Here is a 7,696-nt window from a genome sequence, read left to right as displayed (position 1 = left end):
ACTCGGCCCTAGGCGGCCCAATCTCATTGAATCGGCCCCAGGCAGCCCAATCACATTTATCCGGGCCCAGGTGGCCCAATATTGTTAATCCAGCCCTAGGAGGCTCTTTTTCTTTTAGTCGAATCTGAGTGGACTGATCTCATGGACCAAATCCCTGAATTGGCACATGTGAAGCCCAGCTAAGGAAAATCCCAGCATCAAACATTTTTTACTTGTTGTAAGATTGGAAGAGCAGTGAATTCCTCTCTTGTAACCATTGGTCCCGGATGGTCCAGATTTGCTCGAAAGACCCAGCCTAGAGATCATATTCCCTGAACTAGCACATGTAAGGCCCAGCTAAGGAAGAATCAAGATCAAAGTACTAACTTTTTTATGTAGGATTGGAAGAGTAGCGAATTCCTTTCTCCCAATTGGTAGCCCAGGTAAGTCTTAAAACTTTAAAGATATTATCTGTTGCATATTTTCAACTCTGTCATAACTAAGTAAGATGACGGCAATATATGCTCCGGGTGACAAAATGTGGTTGTTCTTTTCTTTGCTCTTCAGCCATTGGCACATGTCTCGCCAAAGAGGGGCATTCTGTAGACACCCAATTTTGTCACCCCTACCTAAAACCCTAGAAATCCCCGCGTAGGAGAGAGGAAGGTCTAATTTTGACTTTTTAGATATGAAGGCATCGGGTCAAGATGATTGTACAAATGAATATTGCTTAGAAATACGATTCCTACGATATATGATACGCTAAAATCGGGCCGACGGATCTCCCGTAATCATCACCGAAAAAACCCATAATCATGTGCGTGCTGCGCGCTCTGGCCAATAAGCAAGCCCGCGTGCATGCTCGCTGCCCACGGGCTGCAGCACATGCACGCAACCATGACAAGCCCCATAACCATGCACATAGCCCCACAGCCATGCACACAGCCCCACAGCCATGCACATAGCTCCACAACTATGCACCTAGCCATGCACACAGCCATACACACTACCTTGCTGCCTATGGGCCTGTTGGCCTGCACCCCCACGGGCACAGACCAGCGTCCTTCCGGAACTGGCCTGCCCCCGCGTGAGCACAGGCCCGCAGCCTTCCAACCTTGCCCACCCTGCTGCCCATGGGCCTGCTGGTCTGTGCCCTTGCAGGCACAGACCAGTGCCCCCGCGGCAGGGGCACAGGCCCACGACCCTGCTGCCGTACCCCCCTCATGCACATGTGCATTCTGGCCAGTAGGCCAACCCGCACACCTACGTGCATTGGCTGCTATCAATGCTTGCATGCGCCTGCTACCCATGCATGTACGCACCCGTTGCCCATGCATGGAAGCGCCTGCACACCCATGTTAGCCTTGCCCGCACACTCATGCTAGCCTGACCCGCACACACTGTGCACATTGCCCACACACCCATGCATTCGCGCACCCATGACATCACCCGCACTACCTGCCTAAACTTTCTCTTTCTTCCCACTTTTCCAAAAACTGCCATTTTCGACTAATCCTTCTCTCTCCTCCCATTTTTTTCAGAAGCTTCCTTTTCTGGCTAAACCTTCTCTCTCCTCCCGTATTTTTTTAAATTGCCTTTTTCTAATTGAACGTTTCTCTCCTCCCGCTTTTCCAAATACTACCTTTTTCAGCTAAACCTTCTCTCTCCTCTCGCTTTTCCAAAAATTGCCTTTTCCGACGAAACCTTCTCTCTCCACCCTTTTTTTGAAAATCACATTTTTTTAGCTAAAATTTCTCTCTCCTCCCGTTTTTCTGAAAACCCCCTTTTATCTACTGGACAAAAGCCCTCTCCACATTTTTTGACTTCCACCCCCCCTTTACCCATTGGACAAAAATCCTATCTCCTCACTTTAGGCAAGAGCCCCCCTTTCATCCACTGGATAAAGGGATTCCCCCTCTTCTATTTGGCTGGAAAAACTATAAATACCCCTTCCCTTAGAAAAAAAACACCAACACACCAAAATCCCCCTCCCCTTTCAGAGTGAAATTTTCCTCCCCTCCCCCCTCTTGATTTTCTTCTGATCTTCGGAGCGATCTTCATCAAGATTTGAAAACTCATTCGGATCTTCGAAGTGTTCTTCGGGATCTTGAAGATCTCCAATCCAAATTCTTAGTTAGAACCAGTTTTTAGCCAAAAATAGTATATTCTTGAGCCACCTCCCTTGAGTGTTCTTGAGATAGAAACCCCCCCTTTTTTGAGGCTCTTCGGGTCTACAAAGAGATCTTTGTTAAGATCTGAAGCTTTGTTCGGATCTTCAAAGTGTTCTTCGAAATTTTGGAGTTCTTCAATCCATTTTTAGGTCAGCCTGTTTCTTTTCAAAAATAGCCTTTCCTAGCCGAACCTTTATCCAAGTGTCCCTGGAATCTTTCTAGAAATAGCCATTCCCAGCTGAAGCTTTGTCGAAGTGCCACCTCAACTTAGCCCTCCCTTAGCCATTGCCAGTGGAAGCTCTGTCGAAGTGCCACCTTAGCCTAGCCCTTCCTTAGCATATCCCTAGCAGAAGCTCTACCGGAGTGCCACCTCATCCCAAGCCCAGAAATAGCCTTCCCTAGACGAAGTTCTGTCCGAATCCAAATCCAAAAATAGCCTTCCCTAGCCGAAGCTCTATCAAATTCCAAATCCATAAATAGCCTTCCATAGCTGAAGCTTTGTCCGAATCCAAATCCGAAAGTGACCGTTCCTAGCCGGAACTCTGTCCGAATACTATCACAAGCAGGATCTCTCAAGAAAGGAAGTTGGAGGTCAAGACCATCTTCCCCTGAGCCAAGAGAATCCAAAAGACAGTCCAAATTAGTACTAGTCAGGGGCCCACCCCTCTTGACCCAAAACAGGGGTTAAGTTCAGGTATAATTTCTCAACCAACTCGTCATAATGTAGACTTTATACATGCCTTGTTTTAGTGTATATAGTGGTTTGAATTCAATTAATGTATATATGTGTGATAACTAAGCCATACATGTGGAATAGTAATAATTATGGAAAATGTTCATTCTCAAGCATCTAGCAAGAAGGCCGGTTGAACTGGTCAGATTGGATGCTTAACACCTTCCCAACTCTGTAACCTGACACTTACCCTAAATCTTTGGACCAGACCAAATTTCTGGCCCTTTTCTCATGAATTGGGCCCATCCCCGGGTCTTTGGCCTATAACCCTAGGAGGCCACTCTAAACCCCATTTGCATGATCCCGATCCCCGAATTGGACCATCATCAAAACCCCCATCTCAAATGATGAATTTTATACTCTTGCGAAATAGGCCTTCACGTATCTCCAAGTGACGATACGGTAGTGCAGGACCCGCAAGCAAAGCACACAAGACTGGAATCCCTCCCCTCCCATGAGAGAGAGAGAGAGAGAGAGAGAGAGAGAGGATGGGGATACATAGTCCATTCTTCTCCGGCCGTTACCCTCACACATATGCCTCAACATCATGTAAGGCAAACTAATCTGCTCTCCTACATATAAGCAAAAGGTTGTGTAAGTCTGCATCAGGGACACCTCACTGAAATGGCCACTAATGGGGAGAATGTTGTATTGTACAATTTTGCACAATACCCTAGGAGTAGGTCTCCAATTGGCTATCAGGGTCCAATTAGCTTTACCACCCTCAATGACTACAGTGTTCAGTATGTCCCTCTTAGTGTTAGTGAAAAAGCCACAAGAACTAGTCCTAGGAGAGCAATAAGTCTTGTTTCCCTCACTAGACACGTCAATAATCCTACCAAAATCAGCAGTAGTGAAGGAGATGTCCTTACCACCCACGTGGCTAACAATCTTATACTCACCATTATTGAGGTGTTTACCCGTCAAATTACAGTAGAAGGCCCGAACTAATCTGGGGTGTACCTCCTCCTCCACGTTCAACATAGCCTCCCAACCCATGGCTTCAAATTTCTCCTTCACCTTGAAGGCTTGAAGATCATGGGTAAAAATGGGCCATTCCATAGTGATAGCACGAGAAATGAAGTGGACCCAATTGGCTTGATCTGTAGGAGTCCGGAACCAAATAGTATCAAACCCCTCTTTGGTAGCCATTTGCCCAATAGGGATTGTAGCAACTTTTCTATGGGTAATCCTTTTTGAAGCCATGAGTTCTACATGATAAATACGATTAAATAAGTAAATGCAACAAATCATGAAGCAAGAAATTGCATGTGAGTAAGAAATACACAGAATGTAACCTAGGTTAGAAAATCTCCCTAAAAATGAAAAGTTAACCTAAAGTGGATAAATAACAGAATAAACATGCCTGGAGTGATGTAGAGTGTGGAAATTGACTGGAAATAGGTTGAGGAAGCTTAGATTGAAGTATTAGCGGCAAACCGGTACTTGAGGGAAGAGAAATGAAGGTTTGAGAGTGTTTTAAAATGCTCTCGGGTACTGATATAGCAGTACTGTTTGGGGCGAACCGGCCGGCCGGTCATGGGCACCTACCTGACGGTTTGGTCAATTTTGCCCTATAAGCTTGGGACTCCAGAGATATAATATGTATAGCTTCGGCTTGGTAGAGCTAGCTTCCATAAGCATATAGAAGAGGTGAATCTAGTGGACTCAAGGAAAATGAGAAGTGATAAATAGAAACTGAAATGCAGATCGGACTTTGAGTTAAAGTCTTTTGATTCAAATAAAGACACTAACGGGTGAGTAAACGATAAGTAAGGTCTCATTATCTGCAGGAACCATAAGTGGATTGTCAGCTTTTCAGATAACTGTGAAAATTTGAAAGGAATATTAAACGCTATCTTCTTTGAAGTACGGTTGAATATTTATGGATGAACCCAAGGAAGGTAAGAACAGTTAGAAGTGTATTGTGAACAACTAATGAAAGTTGGGGAATCAGAGATGCTTAGATGGACTTAGAAAGGAAGGTCAAACCTCGATGTGACATATCGAAACTCAATTCCGATAAAGGTGAGTATATACAATTGTGATATGAAATGGTACCACATATATGTGATTTGAACGACATAGGAAGTGAGATATCATAACCTGATCAAGGCAGCAAGGATTAAGAATTAAAGCTATTAATGGAAAAGCAGTAGATGAAGAAAGAATATGATGAGACTTCATGAGCCATCGAGAGTTTGGACTTAGTGATTGATCAATATAATAATATAGTATACGAGATCATATAGAGTGATATATATATATATATATATAAAATAAATTCATATGTTATAGCTGAATTTCTTTCGAAAGGGAAATTTGGTGAGCTAAGTATGCGAGAACATTGATGGAATATTCAATGAAGTATTTGAAGGATTTATTAAACATATACATATATCTGGGGTGAGGTGATCAATGATGTGAATAAAAGGAAATGGTAAAAGGTTCATTAATACAATTTCCATACTGCAAGTAACTAATGGAATACTGGAATGTGACTAGTATAGGATTTTAGAAATTCGGGAATCCTTATGAATGATCAAATCTGACTATATGATACGCATATCCTGATATGAAAAGATGCAACAAAAGTTTTAAAAGAAGATAAGACATGGCATGGTATACTAATTTGTGGTTATCAAGGAACTAAGAATATGAATAATTGTTGGGGACCAATGCAGTTAATGGATATGCTAATGTGTGCTACGGGAATCAATCAGTTTCATCAAGATATAATTCTGTTAATGATGACGAGTGAAAACTTGATGTTGTAACTTGAGGATAAGAGAGACTTAAGGAAAGATACACTACCCAAAAAAAAAAAAAGTTTATATGATCAATAATTTTATATTTCTAATGGTAGTAAACTCCGTGATCATATTATAAGAAACTATGTACACGAAAATATTTTCCGGAGTTGAGAATAAAATGAGGGTCCTTAAAGTCAGCAACCTAGCAAATTTCAAGGAAGAAATTTTTGTGAGGGGAGAAATTGTAACACCCTAATTTTGGACCTATTTAGTCTTTAGAGGTGGAACTTAAATTCCACTGAGGAGGGCAACATGTTGAGTTGGAATTTCAGGTTCCATGTCTACAGCCATACAGTTGTGTTGGTAGGGAAGCTGGCAAGGAAAAAGGCTAGGTCATAGGTGAGAATGGTCTATAGGTGTGGGGAAAGGTCCCACAGATGGTGGGCTATCCTATATAGAGGTTTGGACAGTTGGGAAGTGAAATGATCACAACCGGTGGGTTGGCATCTGACCAACCAGCCAGACGGTTGCAATGGCAGAATGCCTAGAGATTGCATTTTTCCTTTGTGGGCTCCACTGTTTTGTTAGGGTGATTCTACCCATTTCTACTATGAATAGGGGCATGTCTAAGGGTTAAAATGCAATAGTTTCATGTCAAACCCTAAATTCTATGATGAGTTATTTAAGTTTAAACACTTATGAAAAATAGGTTTTCTTAAAGTGTTTTTGCCAGGTCTGTTTTGGTTTATAAAAAGGGGGGGGGGCTGGGAGGTCGGCTATTGCCACTCCCTTGCTGCTGAGAACAGAAAAGAAACATAAAGAAGAGAAGAAGGAAAAGAGAATAGAAGAAAGGAAGAAGTGAAGGAAAAAAGGAATGGGAGAGCTGCTAGGCTGTTGCTGCCCTACTGTTGCTCTTGCTACTGCCAGGAGGTTGCGGCCCTACCATAGAGCTGCTAGTGATGTTGTTGCTCCTGCTGCCATGCACCTCCAAGTGCTGCCAAGGTGCTGCCATAGTTGGGAAATGAATCTGAAGTTGTACAGCTGCTGATGGACTCATCTACACACCCCAGGAACTCTGGGAAGGTAAAAAACCTGTCCCAACTCAGTGAATTGAGCTAGGGTAGGAATCAGTTAGGGGTAGGGTCAGTCCAAAATGAGATCGAGTGTGGACAATTGCTTGTGGAAACTCAAAATAGCCTTTCACAACAAAAGCTCCAACTTCTAGACCCCAATTGGAACCCAATGAACTGGAGGATTGTCTCGGAACCCCTAAACCATAGGGTTTTCATTAATTGAATTAAATTAGTAGCAATTGGTGGTGGAAACTGCCCACACATGATTTCAATTTTTCCCAAGGACAGGCAGAAAATTTAGTTGGCACACCCAGAGAGTAAATTGGGTAAACCCAATTGACCCAATATATTATTCCCATAGACCCAATTGAATGGGAATTGCCTTGTAAGGAGTAGAAAATAGAAGGAAGTGGGTATGATGTAGTATAGTTGCTGGAACTGTAATACCCCGCTTCTTAAACCCAGTGTGATTTCACGGTTGAACCGGTTTAACCATGCAGGAACCGAGCCAGAGGAAATTAGAGCGGGTTCCTTATGGGCTATGATGGCACGGGTGACCTTAAACACCGGCTGGCCCGACAAGTCCGAGCCAGTGCCAGAAGAGACGGGAGTGCCCAAACCGTGTACGTGCACCTACCATAACGCTATGTACAGATAAAATAGGTATTATATCCGTATTTTAAGGTATATACGTATGCTACATCGTATGCCTGGGGTGGGGTTCGCGCCGAGGTCCGAACCCGATCAAAATCCTGAGCTTTGGCCCTCAGGTGGGTAGGACAGGTGGGTGCACCCACCTGAGTGACCCATCCAAGTGCACTATTCACTTAATTAGGAATGGTATATAAGGCTTTATGATTTTATTTTCTTTCCATTTATTACCCTCGTACGTTGGTGAGAGAAAGTAAAGAGGAGAGAGAAAAGAAAGGGAAGAAGAAAGGAAGAGAAGGAAGAGGAAGAAAAGGGGGATTTCAGCGGCGCCGAAGC

The sequence above is a fragment of the Macadamia integrifolia genome, unplaced genomic scaffold (assembly GCF_013358625.1).
Source record: "Macadamia integrifolia cultivar HAES 741 unplaced genomic scaffold, SCU_Mint_v3 scaffold2729, whole genome shotgun sequence".
Classification (NCBI taxonomy): domain Eukaryota; kingdom Viridiplantae; phylum Streptophyta; class Magnoliopsida; order Proteales; family Proteaceae; genus Macadamia; species Macadamia integrifolia.
Note: the sequence above shows the minus strand (reverse complement) of the source record.